We start from the raw sequence: 17,916 nt of genomic DNA, 5'->3' as shown, positions 1-17,916 counted from the left end.
TAGAATGATCTACCAAGGCGACAAACATACACAGATTGAAGTTGAGCTACAGCTGAACAGCATGAAGGAGGTGAAGTTAGAAGATATACCTGTAGTTAATGAATTCCAGGATGTGTTTCCTGCGGAATTACCTGGTATGCCACCAGATAGGGAGATAGAATTTACTATCGACCTAATTCCAGAAACGACTCAGATTGCCAAAGCACCATATAAGATGGGGCCTAAGGAATTAAAAGAACTGAAGGAGCAATTGGATGACTTGGAACAAAAGGGATTCATTCAAGAAAGTGTTTCACCATGGGGATCACCTGTGATCTTCGTGGATAAAAGGGATGGAGGAAGAAGGATGTGCGGAGACTACAGGAATCTGAACAACGTCACAATCAAGAACAAGTATCCACTTCCAAGAATACAAGATCTATTTGATCAGGTTAGAGGAGCGGGAGTCTTTTCCAAGATTGATCTAAGATCCGGTTATCACCAGATAAAGATCAAGAAGGAGGACGTTCCGAAAACTGCCTTTGTCTCAAGGTATGGACACCATGAATACCTTGTAGTACCTTTTGGATTAACCAATGCCCCAGCAATATTCATGAATCTTATGAATAAGATTTTCATGCCATATCTAGACAAGTTTGTCATCGTATTCATCGATGATATTCTGATATACTCCAAGAACAAGGCAGAACATGCCGATCATTTGAGGTTAGTGTTGCAAACACTAAGGGAACACCAACTTTATGCCAAACTCAGTAAGTGTGAATTTTGGCTAGATCAAGTGGAATTTCTTGGTCATGTCATTAGTAAAGATGGAATCGCTATCAACCCGAGCAAGGTAGCAGCAGTTCTAGAATGGGAAGCACCCAAGACTGTCAAGGAAATTCGAGGATTCCTAGGAATGGCAGGATACTATCGGAGATTCATTGAAGGATTCTCTAAGATAGCAGGACCAATGACAAAGTTGCTAAGGAAGAACACACCATTCGTGTGGTCAGAGGAGTGTGAGAAGAGTTTTCAAACTCTGAAGGAGAAACTCACCACGGCACCGGTGTTAGCAGTTCCGGAGGTTGGCAAGGATTACACCGTGTACTGTGACGCATCCAAACATGGATTGGGTTGCGTACTCATGCAAGATCGGAAAGTGATATCTTATGGATCGAGGCAACTCAGACCTCATGAAGTGAACTATCCAACGCATGACTTGGAATTAGCAGCGGTCGTATTTGCACTCAAAACTTGGAGACATTTTCTTTATGGAGCTAAGTGTGAGCTCTATACAGACCATAAAAGCCTCAAATATTTCTTCACTCAGAAGGAACTCAACATGAGACAGAAAAGATGGCTAGAATTGATCAAGGATTATGATCTGACAATCAATTATACACCAGGGAAGGCTAATGTTGTAGCAGATGCCCTGAGTAGGAAGAGTACTGGAGGAGTGGAACAAGAAATATCACCGGAGTTGAGGAAGGAAATAAGCCAAGCCCAAATACAACTTTGGGAGAAGGAAGCCCATGAAGGATTATCGGCGTTGCAAGTAGCCGATGAACTGAATGTTAACTTGAAGAATGAGATAATGATGGGTCAGATGGACGATCCATTCATTGTAGAAGAGATGAGAAGAATAGATGAGGGAAGACCATCAGAATTTCACCGAGGAGAATCTGGATCTTTATGGTTCCAGAAAAGAATTTGCGTTCCGGATATTGCTGAAATTAAGGAAGTAATACTCCGGGAAGCTCATAAAACACCATATTCCATACATCCGGGAAGTACAAAGATGTACATGGATTTAAAGGAACTATTCTGGTGGAATAACATGAAGAGGGAGATAGCACAATATGTGGCAGAATGCCATACACCAAAGAGTGAAAGCAGAACACCAGAGTCCGGCAGGGAAGTTACAACCTTTACCTATTCCAGAGTGGAAATGGGAGGAGATAGGAATGGATTTCATCACCGGACTACCCATGACCAATAAAAAGAAGGACATGATATGGGTAATCGTGGACCGGTTGACGAAAAGTGCACACTTCTTAGCGGTAAACCAACAGGATAAAGGAGAGAAACTTATCGATCTTTACATCAAAGAGATCGTGAGTAAGCATGGAGTGCCTAAGAAGATAGTATCGGATCGAGGATCCGTGTTCACATCAGCATTCTGGAAGCAACTTCATGAAGCTTTAGGATCCCAGTTGGATTATAGTACCGCGTATCATCCACAAACAGGTGGACAAACTGAGATAACTAATCAGATCTTAGAAGATATGCTTAGGGCTTGTGCCCTAGACTTCGGAGGATCATGGGAGGAGCATCTACCTTTAGCAGAGTTTTCATACAACAATAGTTACCAAAGCAGCATCAAGATGGCACCATTTGAAGCTCTGTATGGGAGGAAGTGTAGATCACCAATATGTTGGTATGAAGCCGGAGCAAGCAAAGAGTTCAACCCTGATTATGTCAAGGAAAAACAACACATCATTGACATTATCAGAGACAGGCTCAAGATAGCCCAGAGTCGACAAAAGAGTTACGCCGATCAGAAGAGAAGGACTTGGGAACCACAAGTTGGAGACATGGTTTATCTTAAGGTAAGCCCGATGAAAGGACTCCAGAGATTTGGAGTTAAAGGAAAACTCAGTCCTAGATATATAGGACCTTTCAAGATACTGAGTCAGAATCGAGGTTTAGCCTTTGAATTGGATTTACCCGGAAGGCTAGATCAAGTTCACAATGTATTCCATGTGTCACAACTTCGGAAATGTTTGAAGACCCCAGATGAACCAATATCACATGAGGAGCTTGAGTTACAACCAGACACGACATACATCGAGAAGCCAGCCAAGATTCTCGAGGAGAGCTGGAAACAACTCAGAAACAAGGCGATCAAGTATTGCAAGATACAATGGAAGCATCATCCCGAGAGGGAGGCCACCTGGGAAAAAGAGGAAGACCTGAGGAAAACATACCCCGAGCTGTTCAGGTATTACAACCACAACTTCGGGACGAAGTTTTCTTTAAGGGGGAAAGGCTGTAATGTCCCAGGTTTAGAGACGATCGAGGGGTAGATCTTAGAAAGGGATGTGCATTGCAAAGAAAATTCTGGGGAAATTTCGCGCTTTTAAACAAAAACTGCATCGAAGGGGGACAAGTTTCTCTCTCGACACCTTACAGGGTTAGGGTTTCGAGAGTGCGACAAACTTGCATCTCACTTCACTAGTTTAGGGTTTTGAGAAGAGAGGGGAGAGTTTGCTTGATTGAATTTTAAATGATATGACATGGTTGAATTCAAACCAAGGTTGAATTTGAATTTCAAATTCAAACATTAAACAATTAACTTAAATAATTCAATTGAGGAAATTCATTAAGTAAATGATCAATAATAAACAAGATGAACAATAATAATAAAGCAAAGCTCATTAGGGAAAACTTTGAGCTTTATTGTTCATCACACAAATTACAATGTCATTACAATATTCATAAGTGAAATAAAAGAATAATACAACACATTACATAAATGGGCAGAATAGAAGAAAGGAAAATAAAGCAAAATTACAAGTTAATAATCCTAGTCTAAGTTTTACAAGATCATCTTCACTTGATCTTGTATTTGATGAACTTCAAGTCCATTTTGATCCATGCTTGATCCCTGCACAAAAATCACAATAAAGAAAAGTTATGCCAAGTGGCATAGCCACTTGGCAGGTTAAAAATCAAATGGAAATGGTGGATAATATCACAGCTCTGCCGAGCTGATCCACACCAAGCCAGGTTCACAGGATTTGGTACACACATACACACAAGCAAAGCACACACATCGGTGTGCATGCTCAACACCCGATCCGAGTGTGCATGCGGCACAACACACTCACACATCATCGGTGAGTCACCAAAGTGACAAGCAGGAGCTGTCGACCAGGGATGCAAGAGAGCACCATATATAACCTTTTCAGTAGCCAAACCCTAGCCATTTGTTCATCCATCGACAGCGGTGGTAAGTTCATCAAGAACACCAAGAATACTTAGAACAGGGAAAAACCACAAGCCATCGAAACCATCCAGGGACAGTTTCACCAAGAACTGCATCAGCGTGAGCAAGTACCAGATGGAGTAAAGCACCACAAGCTTGTAAGGAGGAGAAGGGCAAGCAAACCAAGCATCACAGAAGCAATCCTCTACAACAACACTTAATTCTAGGAGCTGGAGTGAGGTATACCACACAAGAGCCTGAGCAAGATCATATCTTGCTCATAAATAAGCATACAATGCATCACTGGAGCACAGAAGGGTAGAATACCCTGTGTGTGTCATCATCTGGCTACCAGACCATTTGGTGCAAGCATAGATGGGTAAGACCACTAGGTAAACATCCTATGGGAACAACAGTTATGCAAATCCATGCATAACTAGAGGAATCCAGCCAAGAATGCAACCATAGCTAGCCTAACCCACTCACTAAACACCTACAGCTAGCTAGGCCATCAGACTATAGACAAATTCTTGTCTATAGAATTTCTCAACATCAAAAGCCACTGGAAGTCCAGTATTGGATCAAGCCAGTGAGCATCTATCCATCACGAAAGCCACCAAACAGGGGAGCCATCCCGGGGGCAGCACATAAACACCGCCAGGATCACCTCAACCACTTAACCAATTCCAACAAAGAAACCATGCACGAGATATCATCACCCAGTTGGGTTCAAAAGGAGGGCTAGGGTACCCAACCAGTGGTTGGCATCCTGCTAGCCCTAACAAATTCATTGAAATGATCATCACTGAATCTCAGTTCACATTATTTATCCATTTAATCAAGCAAGGATAAAACAGATAAATAAAACAGACAAGCAATGGATGCACCAGGGTCTTGCAAATGATCAAATGGATCATGACAGGCATCAATTGATGCTTAAGCAAGCAACGACACACATCGTGCCAGGCACATGTGATACACAAGTGAGCAACAAGTGAGGCACAGACACCAAAGGGCAGCTGTTACAAGCAACCTGGTGATCATATGAACACCGAAGCTTGTTAGAGCATGCTACCGCATGCTAGAACTCATTCTAAGCAATTAACACATGAACAGATAATTAAATAATCGAACAATTGCATCACAGATAAGGGCATCGGGCTTTATAATTGTATCCGAAGCACATCAAAGGCTTGATGAACCAAAGGATCATAATACACAAGAAAAGCACATATCAATTCATCAACTGGATCACCTTTGCTAAGCCAACAGCAATGCTCAATTGAGCATAATCATGAATCTGAACTAAATGAACTAGCCCAGAGGCACTGGCACTTGCAAGTATGCAAGGATTAACCACCACAATCAAGCCAGGGACAAGATTAAGCACACACAGTATGCCCTAGTGACAGTAAAAAGAATAGGAGCATGCCAGTAGGCCATGAGCATCACTGGATGCTCATGAGCAATCACAGGAGGACCACAGCCAGAGATTACAATAAACAGAAATAGCTAGGAAGCACAGTGAGCAATTGAGCAAGAACAGCACAGCACAGTAAGCTAGGATCTATGGCGACAGCAGCAAACCAAGCACAGCAGAGCACCAACATCAGTAGGCCAGCACCTCCACAAGGAGGGAAGCCATGGCCAGGGATACTGGAGGAGGAAGAAGAGAGGCACAGGAGAAAGAGGGTGGCGGAACACTTACCGTGGTCGAGCAGATCGGCACGGCCATGGCGGCCATGGCGGCCACGGCGGCACACGCCAGAGCGCGGCGGCGCCAAGCCAAGCCAGGCCATGGCGACACCACGGTACCACCCGCACCACGGCGGCGAAGCCAGGGCGGAGTCCAAGCACCAGGAGCGCCAGGAACGGCGGGATCGAGCGGATCCCGTAACCCTAGCACCAGACGGGGACGAGACCGAGAGCAGCAGGTCGCCCACGTCAGATCGACGCGGATAGGATTGACCGCCGTCGTGTGGCGTGTTGATTGTGCACCATGGCGGGGGCCAAGTCCGGCGAATCTCGCCGGAATCGAGCGGCGACGGCGGAGGCGACACGGGTCGCCAGAGCAGGTTAGGGTTAGGGTTCGTTCGCGCGTGAGGAGAAGAGAGAGGAGTGGGGCTGGTCGAGCCGGACCGGGCCGGTCGGTTCGACCTAACCCATTGGGTTGCACCGACAGGTGGGCCCAGGGGTGTTTTTGTCTTTTCACAAACAAATAAAAATGCTGAAACTTTGAATAATAATAGAAAATTATTAATAGCTCTAAAAAAATAATTAAAAATATGAAAATAGATCAACATAAAATTCTCTAACTAAATAAAATATCAAAGAGAATTTTTGAAGACAATTAAGAATGAATCTTAATTTGATGATTTAAATAATGATTTAAATCACACATATTATTTTCAATAATGAAAATAAGTCCATTAATGCATTTGGACTTCAAAAACACCCTGACAACATTTCAAGGTAGTATTTTACTCTTAAATCAAGTATCCCCAAATCATTCTTAGTATTAACCTCTTACATGAAATAATAACGACATCGGAAGGGGGGAACAAACCCTAAAAATGGAATCATGCATAATTGCTTCTTTAACCATTGCCCTTATCGGACAATGATGCTATTTTTCAGAACAAGAGGATAAGGGTCAGTCCATACCTTCCAACTGCAGAACTTTGCAAAGTTGTTCGTGCAAGTTCATCGCTTGCTCATGTCATTTGAGTATTTTTACCAAATTACTTGCAAAGTACTATGTTTATCACTATTGCATAAAAAACAAAACCACTATTTTCATAACTATGAATATGACTATGTGGTGGGCAATGGAACCATGGATTGTGTTGATATGGTGGAGGTTCCATTGTACGGGTTTATATCCATCTAGGATTAAACAACAAATGTCGCCAGTGATTCTTGTGCCGTAATACCCGTGTTAACCATAAGATGCAGGTGGGACGGAGTAGTCAAAAGTGTTTCCACCTCTCGTTCATCAACGGATGCTCATTACCGGGTGCTCATGATCTTGCGAGACTTGATGCAGGGGTGGGAACCCGTAGAAGTCCCAACGGTAATGAGGTCTATGATGGGTTGCATCTGCCGGCGTAGGAATGTATGGTAGAGCCCTGCATTGACATCGTGGTCGGAGTCCACCCTGAAATATATGGGAATAATGGGGCCGGCGTGGACCCAGGGTCGGAGTATGCAACAAAGGGTGGGTGTTCGAGGTAGCGGAGGAACATGATTGGCTAGACCTTATACCGGGCCTCACACCAAAGGAAGTGTGGACGGAAAAGCTGCCCGGTTGGCACCAAGGTTAAGATCTCTTATGGGTAAAGCAACACACCTCTGCAGAGTGTAAAAAGCGTGACTGTCACTCCCTGTTCCGGGATTGAGGAACTGCGAACGCGGCCGGAAAGGAGCTCCATGAAGTTCTAGTAAACCGGTGAAGGCTGACGGACATAGCTCTTTGAAATAAAAGCAATCTCTAGAAGAAATGTTTATCAAAACCTGCATTGGTATTAGACTTTCTGGTCTAACATCGTAGCTAGTGCATAAAACACCTCTTATCTATAATGAACTTGTTGAGTACGCTCGTACTCATACCACTCTTAAATCCCCTGCTTAGATTGTCTGAACCATCTGGAGGAGGACTACGACAACAATGATGGAGCCGAGATCATCGGCTACGATGAACCTGATCTCTCAGGTGGAGTTGAAGGCGTAGACTATATCATAGTCTACGGATCCGGGGAGGCTTCCGGAGGAGAACAAGCCTAGAGATATCTGCTGAGTAGTAGTAGCCGAGCAGCGCAGACTCTTACTAAGGAGCTGCTCGATTAAATAAATGTTTAGTTTAATGAGACAATGGTATTGTAAGCTAAGTTGGGTTCGCCTCGAACCCAGGAGTTATCCTCTTAGGACCCAAGAGGAGCTCCAAGACGACTTGTGTATGTGTATTGTAATATTATGTGAATGAGTTATGGACCTTGCTATGTTCTGCTGTACTACTCTGAGGGATGTAATATTTGCGGAATGGTACTTCGCGAATGTTATATCAACGACTGGCATACTACAACATGCAGTGGTATGCAGGGTCACCACACTTGTCAACGTCGATGGGGGAGTAAATTACACCAAGCTACCACACTTGAGGCAACGGTCACAACTTGGTACCAACATAGGAAAAAAAATTGATATAAATACCACTTCTCAGGCATGTCGGAATAGACTGCACAAAATTTTGGTTGAAGCAACATAGTGGGAGTGAGAGGGAAATGCCGAGCTTGTCGGGGGCGGCGGTAGCGACCACTGCCTACCGTCAACGTAGTGGGAGTGAGGGGAAAAATGAATTGTATGTTTGTTTTTATTAGCATGATTGCCAGTTCAGCATAATATCCACCTTTCATCACTTATATATAGGTCCAACCTGTTAATTTTGCTGATCAGCCAAAATTTTGTGCAATCCGTTACGACATACCCTAGAAGTGGTATTTATGTGAAAAAAATTACCAGTGTTGGTATCAACCTATGACCGTTGCCCCAAATATGGTAGCTTTATGTAATTTACTCTCGCTGGGGAGATGATTATACGAACCACACCATTGTCAAAGACGTAGCACGAGGACAAAAATTACGAGGATCATCCTTCTCTTGACAACCTTGAGAATGCAAAGAGGCAAATCATATTTATTAGTAAGTAGAATCTATGGAAATTTTATTTCGTCGATGAGTACTATATGAGATTTAAACACCAAGTGCGGAGCATGCATGTGTTGTCAAGTTATTACTATACGTAGCTTGCAAGGTAAAATTTTAAAATAGTTCAAGTTATACACTGCAAGTTTCTAGAATTGTAGAACCTAATAATGCATTAGAATTGCTGTTGAGATATTTGTTCGACTGTAGGCTTCCGAGTTATGTCTCATCATTTAAGGACATATTAAAACATATAAACGAACACATCTACATACACACACATATTGCATATTGTGTACAATTTATACAAGTACGAAAAATTGGTTCAAGGAGAACTATTACTACTATAACTGATTTAAATTTAGTACAATCAAATTTCACAATGTTAAAAATTAAAAGTTTAGATAAAAAAGAACTCTATACCTATTATATGGATGATCGAACATCTAGCTAGTATTAAATTATATTCAGTAAGACTACAATATTATGATAAAATAAGTACAAATGAAATATGCAAGTTTGGTATAAAGTGGAAAATTTAGTTACACATGTGGTATTATGTAGCACTAGCAAAGATTGGCGCGGCGGCATGCCGCACCAGCACCAGTATAGTGGCCCATAGATTGAAAATTTGGTTGAAAAACATGGATACATTATTTAAATTGTAATACACGTTTAGATTAATCATGAACTCAAAATGGGACAATTATTATTTTCATCATTGTTTTTAACTTAATGTGTGAACCAACAATAGAGAAAAACAACGACCAGGAAGAAAAGCATATAATATAACGACTATAGGCACATGCATTTTGTCCTTCTTTACTTTCAAAAGATTGCAGTTAACTGCAACTACTTACAAAAGTAGTAGTAGATGATATCAATGACACATTTTAAAGTAAAACAGATTTGTACCACAGTAGATGATACAACAGAAGTAGTTGCTCCAGAAATGACACATAGGCCAATTATATTACACATTATATTTTGACGATAAGTTGATATAAATCGGTAGCTTGATGGCTGATTCGCCAGTTGAACTCCCTCTGCATCTTCAATTTCTAAACCACAACGGCTGGAGTGCACAAAAGGTACTCTTTGTCCTGACTGTGAAGGAAAAAAGTGAGCGAAGCTAGTACATTGATGGATAGTAAATTGAAGTTAATATGGTGCAACGGCATGGTATTGTTCATTCAGTTTATTTATACCTCTAGTGCTTAGAGGGTCAGGTGAAACTTCTGTTTATAGGTGGGAACATTTCCGTGTTACCTCTCTCTTTTCATTGGTTGCACTGCAAAAGAAAATAGACTACCTATGAGGTGAAGTATAGATCAATTTAGCTTGGTCTTACAGGTTAGATGTAGGCATTCACCTTTTCTCGCGGACGTCATAGTTGATTTGTGTTTTTTTCCTTTTTTGCTCTCTGTTGTAGAGCCTATGTTCTGTCATAAAAACATGAGATAGTTTACATATAAGATTGTTGCTGGGAACTGAAACAATTCATTGTTTGTTTCATTTGCTTACCTCTCCAAAGTCTGAATCGGCAGCCTCTAAGATGTCCTTGGCAGGTGTTGCCTGTGAGTTTTTGCTGCCTGTTGATGGGGTTGCCATGGGACCACCTTACTCTCTTCATTAGGTTGGATATCCTTTGCAGTTTGTGGAACTGTACAGTGGTTTACCTCTCCACTCCCTTTATATTCTCATTATGGGTTGTTGTCAGGGACTAGTAGTGCTATGGAGTAGTGGGTTATTAGATGTAAGGGTACTATCGGTATTCCACCTATGTTGTCATGTTGTAGTTGGTTAGGTCTATATAAGCCTGCCCTTGTATCCCCTTGCAATCAATCAAGAAATATAAACCCTAAATTTATCTTACTTTTCTGCAATTTACCATTTACTAGCAAATGTGCCCGTGCGTTGCACCGGGAGAAACATATTCGAACGCTCTAGGAAGCTCTAACATAGCATGGTCGGTGATAATATGTCTTGTTATTTTTCCACTTGTATAGTTGTCTAAATAAATTCTACTATTAGGGTTAATGCAATCTAGGCTAGAGATAATCACAACAACATTGTTTCCGTATAATTTCTATCTGACTTGTCGGATCAAACCATCGCAGCCTTACTGTCGTGCTTCCATCTGGCCACCCACGTCTCCCTCCGAATCCACATTTGCTCTGGTCCGCGGGTCCCCAAAACCCTAGCTCACGATGTGTCATGATGCGTTTGCATCGAAGGACGATGCTGAGATGATTCGCCACAGGGGAGGGAGGGTTTGGGTTTATGCGTCAATTCTTTGCCATAATTGGAGCCGCCGTCATGCCAAAATTGTGTCGCGGGTTGCCGGACAAAGTGCCAAACCTTGATAAGCCGAGGTGAGTCGACAATGGCTGTGCCAAGATGGATCGTTGGTCATCGCTGCCGCCATCGCGAAGATCGAGGTTGTGGCGTTTTGGTTGTTGCCTCTATCCCTGCCGATCCCGAGAGGTTTGGGCGCGTGGGGCTGGGGACTAGGGATCAGCAGAATGTGTTGCCTCCTCTGCGTTGCCTCCTCAACAGCAGCCACCGTTCTTCTTCCAGGACCAAGAGTCCAAGACACAGCAATACAGAAACAGAAGTCAGCAATTATATGATGACACAATAAATAGAAAATATCAATTTATACCAGGCAATACCTAGAACAGTGTAGGTTAAAGCTGATGGTTAATGGTGCACTTCTCTGCACAGATTGCAATTGTCCCATAAAAGTTTTTTCTTCTCCTCTCACAGTAGCGCCGCACATGAACTGCTCCCTCTCCCATTTGCTCATGCTGCTACGTTCAGTTCAGCAATCAAACCACACACGTGCTATCTATTTTATCAACAAACAGACATTAAAATCGTAGATTTGTATTCAAGCAGAATCCGAAAACTTTCGAGCGGCCATGGCGGTCACCACAAGTCCAGAAAACCCACGAATCAAATCAAGAAGCAGGCAGCTCCAGAAGACAAGAAAAAAGAACTGAAAAATAGGGGATTTATCTGTACCTAGGAACGATGAAGACATTGATAGGAACCCAAATTAAATCCAACCAGTCCGTGGTTAGGATGGGAGCCTGGGGCAAAGGAGGTCCGCGAGGATAAGATTAGCGGCAAAGAATAACTTCTGGCGGCGACCATCGGCAGCGACATGAATTGAGGATTGAATGGGGATCGAATTGGTAGAGGTGAGCGAGCAAGCAGACAAATCCGTCGACCTCCACCAGAGCCCTCAGTGGGCTCGCTCCAGGCGGCCTCTTCGTCGGCATGCGAACTGCTCGAGTGCTAGCGTTCGCCCAAGGATGACGCCACACGGCGCGCTGCTGGATGCGCGATTAGCAGTGGTAGCTGCGGGAGTCTCGGGCTCGAGCACCACCATGTCGCGTGGTGCAAGGGGGAGAGAGCGGGTCAATCTTCGAATCCGCTCTCGGGTCCCCGAACCGGCCGTCCGCGCGCCACGGTGGCAATGTGATGTATTATGCGATTTGGTGGGAAGACAAATCGGTCCAATAAAAAGTTGGACGAAAATTTTGGCAGAAACCTTAGCTCCTTTATTATTAGGTATAGACTAGCAAAAGTGCCCGTGCGTTGCACCGGGATAAAAAATAGCTACTTTTAAACAAAAAATAGATCCAAATTTTAACACCAAATCGACCGACCTAGAGAACTCTAGCTCCATTTTAGCCTTTCAACTAAATTCTTAATTTATATCGAGGTGACATCTGCAGGCATGAACTATTTCAACTTTTGAAATATTTAAATATAGTTTCACCTTTTTGTAAATTAGATGCGCCTACACCCAGTTTTTCCACCATATTTTCATACTACGAAACAGTGAACGTTATCTTTTGTACGCTCAAAATAAGCTTTGAAACAACGGAAGCTAGTCGAAGTACAAATTCAGTTATATCTCTTCCAAACCAAATATATCTGACTATGCATGCCCCTGTCCCACGTATTCATGTGGAAAGTATCTACTCCAAAACATGCTTGAATATTAAGTAATAGTTAGAACATAATTCACTTGCTTTAGATAATTAGAGAGAGAGATGGCAAGGGCGATATGATCTGCCTGACGGTTCTGACGGTTACATGCATGAGAAGGCGAGTGAGGCACTGCCTCACTTGACGGCCTACTCCCAAGTCTCCACTGACCTCATGGCGTTCCATTGGCATCCTCGAGCTCCGCCACAGCTCACGAATGCGCGCGCAGCGGCATCTAGCTTACCCCCAACCTGGTTCCTGTTGATTGCGGCACGATGCCATGCCATCGCTGGCGCTGCTTCACGAACCCCTCCACACACAGCCGTAGCGCTAGGAACCCCCCACGTAACGGGACATGCGTTGTTCGATTTCCCTCTGCATCCACCCAACCCTAGGTGAGAACCCGCCTCCAACTGTTCCTTCCTCTCCCTCATCATGTCCGCGCTCCGCTCTGCTCTGTCCCCGGGCCGGCTAGCCTCTAATCTCGGCCGTCCTCCGGACGCAGCTTCTGCTCGTGGCCGAGAATATCCCCCTTTAACGACGACATGTTGATGTGCTATCTCTGTCTCGCCCCGCACAGGCCTGGAGCAAGTTAATTCCTTCCTCACCATTACACATCTTGGACCGAACTGCGGCTAGTGCAGAAAGCTCCCGGTTGTCCGGGGCGTGGTGGTGCATCATGCACGGGTTTTCTCAGGTGGTAGGCATCGGCGCTGGACATTGAGATGGAGTGTTGACGGCTAGGGGAGGATCCTACAGCGGAGGGATGTCGTGCGTGTGGTTCGCCGACGAAAGCCCTGTGCCGCCCCGGCCGAGCAGGGCGCGGCCCTTATGTCTGCAAGAAGGCGGCGGCGGCTCATCATCGCTCACCCCTGATGGTGCGTCTGCAAGACTGCAACAGAGGAGGATGATCCGGAGGCCAAGAGGTTGCATATTATCCGACCCAGGGCTGCGTCCACGGGGAAGCCACACCCGTCCGAGCACCATGGGACATCACTGTCCTCCGCTGGCTTAGCTCCACATGCGTTGCTGTCACCGTGCCTCATCTTCCCATCTGCGGCAAGGTTGTGGCGCATGAGCGCATGTACCATGATGAGCACATCGGTGACCACCACGAGAACGTCGCCGGCTTTGGCCACTTTAGCATCTCGCTGGCCTCCGCACCTCCAATACGCCTATTTCCCTTGGTTACAAGTGACCAAATCCGTCTGTGCCACTTATCATACACACCATCGGTGGGCTCCCCAGTAGGCTCCATTTGTCGTCGACGCGGTTGGCATTGACGCTGACGCGCGGGTATGGCCTCCCCGCTCGATGCTGCTCATGTTGCTGCACCGCGGACCGCTGCTTGCGTCCCGGTCCGCTCCACGTCAGTGCCCACGAATTCAAGGATCTCACGGAAGTCTTTGCTCGGCTGCTCGCGATCGGGTTCCCGCCGAGCAGGTTTGCTAGCAGCAACGCTGCCCGAAATTCATCGCGATCGGATCCTCGATGAACAAACCCTAAGAAAAATCGATTGATTTGCAACTCGCGGCCCAAGATTGTGCTGATTGACCCCGGTAAGGCGGTGTATGTATAGCATAGAGCAATCGTACGCACGTCGACCTGGTGACCGGAACTGATACGTATGCTTTGGGCTCACGTACGTGAAGGCTACGGGCACGTCGGTGCATGTTGGCCAGTAGCCGTGCCTCCCAACCACGGAGGGCGCTGCAGTGGCCCAATTGAATTAGCAGGCCACAAACTGTTTTCCAAGGTCCACATAAGGAGTCGCACCCAGAAAACAAATCGTACAGCACAAACGAAACGTTACCTACGATAGACTGCGGGTTGATTACTAAATTTGTGAGGGGTTAAAGTATAAAATGCCGGACGGACGACGGAACCCCTTTTTGCTTTATTATTATTAGGTGTAGACTAGGACAATGCCCGCGCGCTGCGCCGGGAAGGGACAGTAAAATTGTAGATCATGTATTCAACACTACTTCCACTTTAATTAAGTTAGACCTCATTAGTTTTCAAATTCTGAAGAAAAAATAGTAATGGTGGCGCGGGGCTTCCCCACTCTGACAGCGGCGATCCAAGGCGATGAACCAATGGCTCCTCGCGCGGTGGGCCGGCGAGCTGCGGCGAGGCCGTTGCTCGTGGTGTAGGCGGTGGAGCTATAGAGCTGCTGAGAGGGAAGGAATCGGAGAGGCACACGAGTAGTTAGCGCAGTGCCACGGAGGTGGAAAATTGGGAATCAAACTGGTAACAGATGCAACAGCCTGTAGCGGATGCCGATCTTGCCTTCCTCCAAGGCTCAGACTCATGCTCTCTTGCCAGCTCGATATCCTTGGTCTGTCGCGCTAGATGCGCGGCCTGCAGCCCGGCAGAATTCGGGAGGAAAATTGCCGTATTAGATTTGCTTGTTCATTTTATTTTATGCATCATCATGGCATCACGCATATTTTTGAACACCAAAATTATTTTATTAAATCCTATCTTATTGCTAAAAATGTTATCCTATCTTTATTTCAAATTATATAACTCCTCTCTGTGTTTATTTTTCTATGCTAAAAACTATTTGAAAATGGTTTTAAAAATAAACAGGAAACAACTAAAAAGGAAACTGTTTTAGTAAAAAAAGGGGGGGGGGGGGGGGGAGAACCCAAACCGGCCAGGCCAAGGCTAGGCCCAGCCGGCAACCTTCTTCCTAACCACCCGACCAGCCCACTATCCGGCCCAGCAGGAGCCTCCCCAGCCATACCCTAACCAGCCACCAAACCTCCTGGGCACTTTTGCACAAACCCCCTCCCGCCGCCGGCTAAGTTTGCCATCGGGTCCCTCTGTGCCTCCTCGCTCGAGCCCGACCCGCGCCTCGCTCCTCCCCATCGTCAACGCTGGCCTCCGCCAGTCTCCAAGGACGCTGCCGCCCTGCGCTCCTTCTCCGGCCGGCCTCCGCTCCGTTCGTTGTGGTCGCAGGCGACCGCCCTCCTCCACGCGCCTTCCGTGAGCTGCGCCGTCCCCGACGCTCCTCGTCGCGCGGAACCTCACCTGCACGTGCTCGCCCTTCCCCGAGCGTGCCCTTCTTCCGTCTGTCGGCCGCCGCCACCGGGTGCTATCGCTGCAAGTGCGGCGTCCGCTGCCTTCCATCGCTTGGTCCTCGTCGCGCTGCGTTGCCTATTTCTCCGGGAGGTGCCCAGACATTCGTGGAGGCGCGCGCGAATGAGGATGGTCCGGAAGAGGTCGACCTCATCGTATTTTCCGGTTGGAGAAAAGAAGCGAACGAATCGGTATTGTGGCATCGGGTGTATTATGGGATTTAGTGGGAGGGCAAAACGCATACACTCATGAAATCATCCATGTTGATATTTCGCCTCTTTGTCACCATTATCAATGATGGTAAAGTTTTCTCCTATTCATGTAAACATAGTCAATTCTAAGAAGATCAGATTGCAAGTACCTGCACCGATTTGTAATGATGGTGGGTGTCACTGTTAAATTTTATTATGATAGAACTCCAAACAAATTTATAGCTAGGACACACCAAGGAAATGAATATATCTTGCGTCCACAATTTCTTGTTGTTTACCCATTCGTCATCCCATTTTTTTAGCCCACACATGCTCTAAAAAAAATTATTCGCCGTTTTCTACTTCTCTGGATTTTCTACACTTTCGAGAAGCTATACAACTCGATCAACTTGATTAGTTGCTATGTCCACGAAGTTGTCCATAGACTTTGTATTCAGAACGTCATCACGACAAGCTCCGGAATTTCCTTGACTAAAGATAGTTCGAGGAAGAGGTGTTCTGCTAATTCAAGATTTTTACTGCAGTATGGGCAGAAGTACTGATTACCCCACTGTCGTTAAATGAACTTATTTATAGTAATAACCCTTCATAAAAGCATCATCCAAATGTGGAATTTACAAGGAGTCCACGCTTACTATTGTGAAGTCCCATGTTGATCGATCCAGCAAACTGATGTGAGTAGGAGGACGATGCAGAGTAAAAAATCAAAGTTCCCACAACAGCGGTTGATTTGGTCCAGTTCATTTGATAGCTGAACATTGTCTTGTAATTGTTACTTTAGTTCATTGCGCCAGCCGCTAGGTGGTCAAAATTCAGTCATCTATAATATCTAAATAGGAGCAACCCACTAAATGAATTCTCTAAACATGCAAGCTATACACCTCAGCAAGCTTCTAATTGGTCCACGTCAACATTCAACAATCCACCAAAAGAATTCACCACATAAGCTTAAGATAAATCACATGCCAACATGCAGCCCATTACTTATGGTATTTTTTAGGTGGAAATACGTTTCAGCTTTGGTTTCAACATTCAATTGTTTGGCACAAATCTCTTGGCTTCACCCTGCAGTAACTGATATGTGCATTGTACGTGGGTTTTAAATCCCCTGTAGTGACCCTGTCGCTTCCATCTTCCTCCCGCAGCTTGGCGTTCTCTCTGAGAAGGCTTCATCTCAAAAAGGTGGTCCCAAACCAGCCAACGACAGGCCTCTGCTGAAGTGCTGATCGATCCATCCGAACGCTGGCTGTGGCTAAATTCTCTCCATGGAGGCCTTCAGTTGTGGCAAGGGGTACACAGCCAAGCAAAGGGCAAACGCCTGCTGGGCGCACATCTAATCTAGAAGGCATGGTGCTGATATAATTTTCCTGCTGAAGCCATGGTAATAAGCCTAAGGTCACAAGGTAAGAACACCATCTCTCCTTTTCACTGATTGATAGAAAATACGCCTCAAAAGATTGTTCTGAAATTAGGCAACGAAAGATCACATGGTTGGAACATTATTTTCTTTCTTTCCGTTTGATCTAGAATTGGGATAAGGAAAAGTGGGGATTTGTTAAAATATCACTTATATGCTTGGACCATGTGATTATTCATGCTTTGATAGGTACATCACCGCAAAGACCAAGGCATAGAAGAATGCAACAACCCAAGATAAGTATGGCTGTTTGCTTCTATCAAATCCATTGCACTTCCCAGATCACGTAGTCGTCAAATATTCCTTAAGTTATTTGTTGTAGGAAGTAGATAACTGTGATATTTTGTGTGTGCTTGAAATCTATTATACATAACTGACATCACTATGATTTCCCGCAACAATACACACTATGTACAAAGTAGAGAATAGTGATTTTTTAGGCGCCTAAGCTCTATATACCACAAATACTCTTTTTTGTTACATCACTGATGTTGCTTTAAAATTCCCGCAACAACGTGCGGGGCATCGTC

General features: G+C 45.0%; 1 long non-coding RNA gene across 1 annotated transcript; it reads right to left on the bottom strand.

The window, feature by feature from the left end:
• Window positions 1–9,477: 9,477 nt before the first annotated feature.
• LOC127307531 (uncharacterized) lies at window positions 9,478–12,065 on the bottom strand. Its single transcript, XR_007855662.2, has 6 exons — window positions 11,699–12,065; window positions 11,347–11,481; window positions 10,196–11,241; window positions 10,044–10,113; window positions 9,880–9,962; window positions 9,478–9,778 (listed from the first exon to the last, which is right to left on the bottom strand). It is a non-coding gene; the product is annotated as an uncharacterized lncRNA (long non-coding RNA).
• Window positions 12,066–17,916: the final 5,851 nt, after the last annotated feature.

This window comes from Lolium perenne, chromosome 6, assembly GCF_019359855.2.
Source record: "Lolium perenne isolate Kyuss_39 chromosome 6, Kyuss_2.0, whole genome shotgun sequence".
Classification (NCBI taxonomy): Eukaryota; Viridiplantae; Streptophyta; class Magnoliopsida; order Poales; family Poaceae; genus Lolium; species Lolium perenne.
Note: the sequence above shows the minus strand (reverse complement) of the source record. Positions and strands in the feature narration are given on the sequence as shown.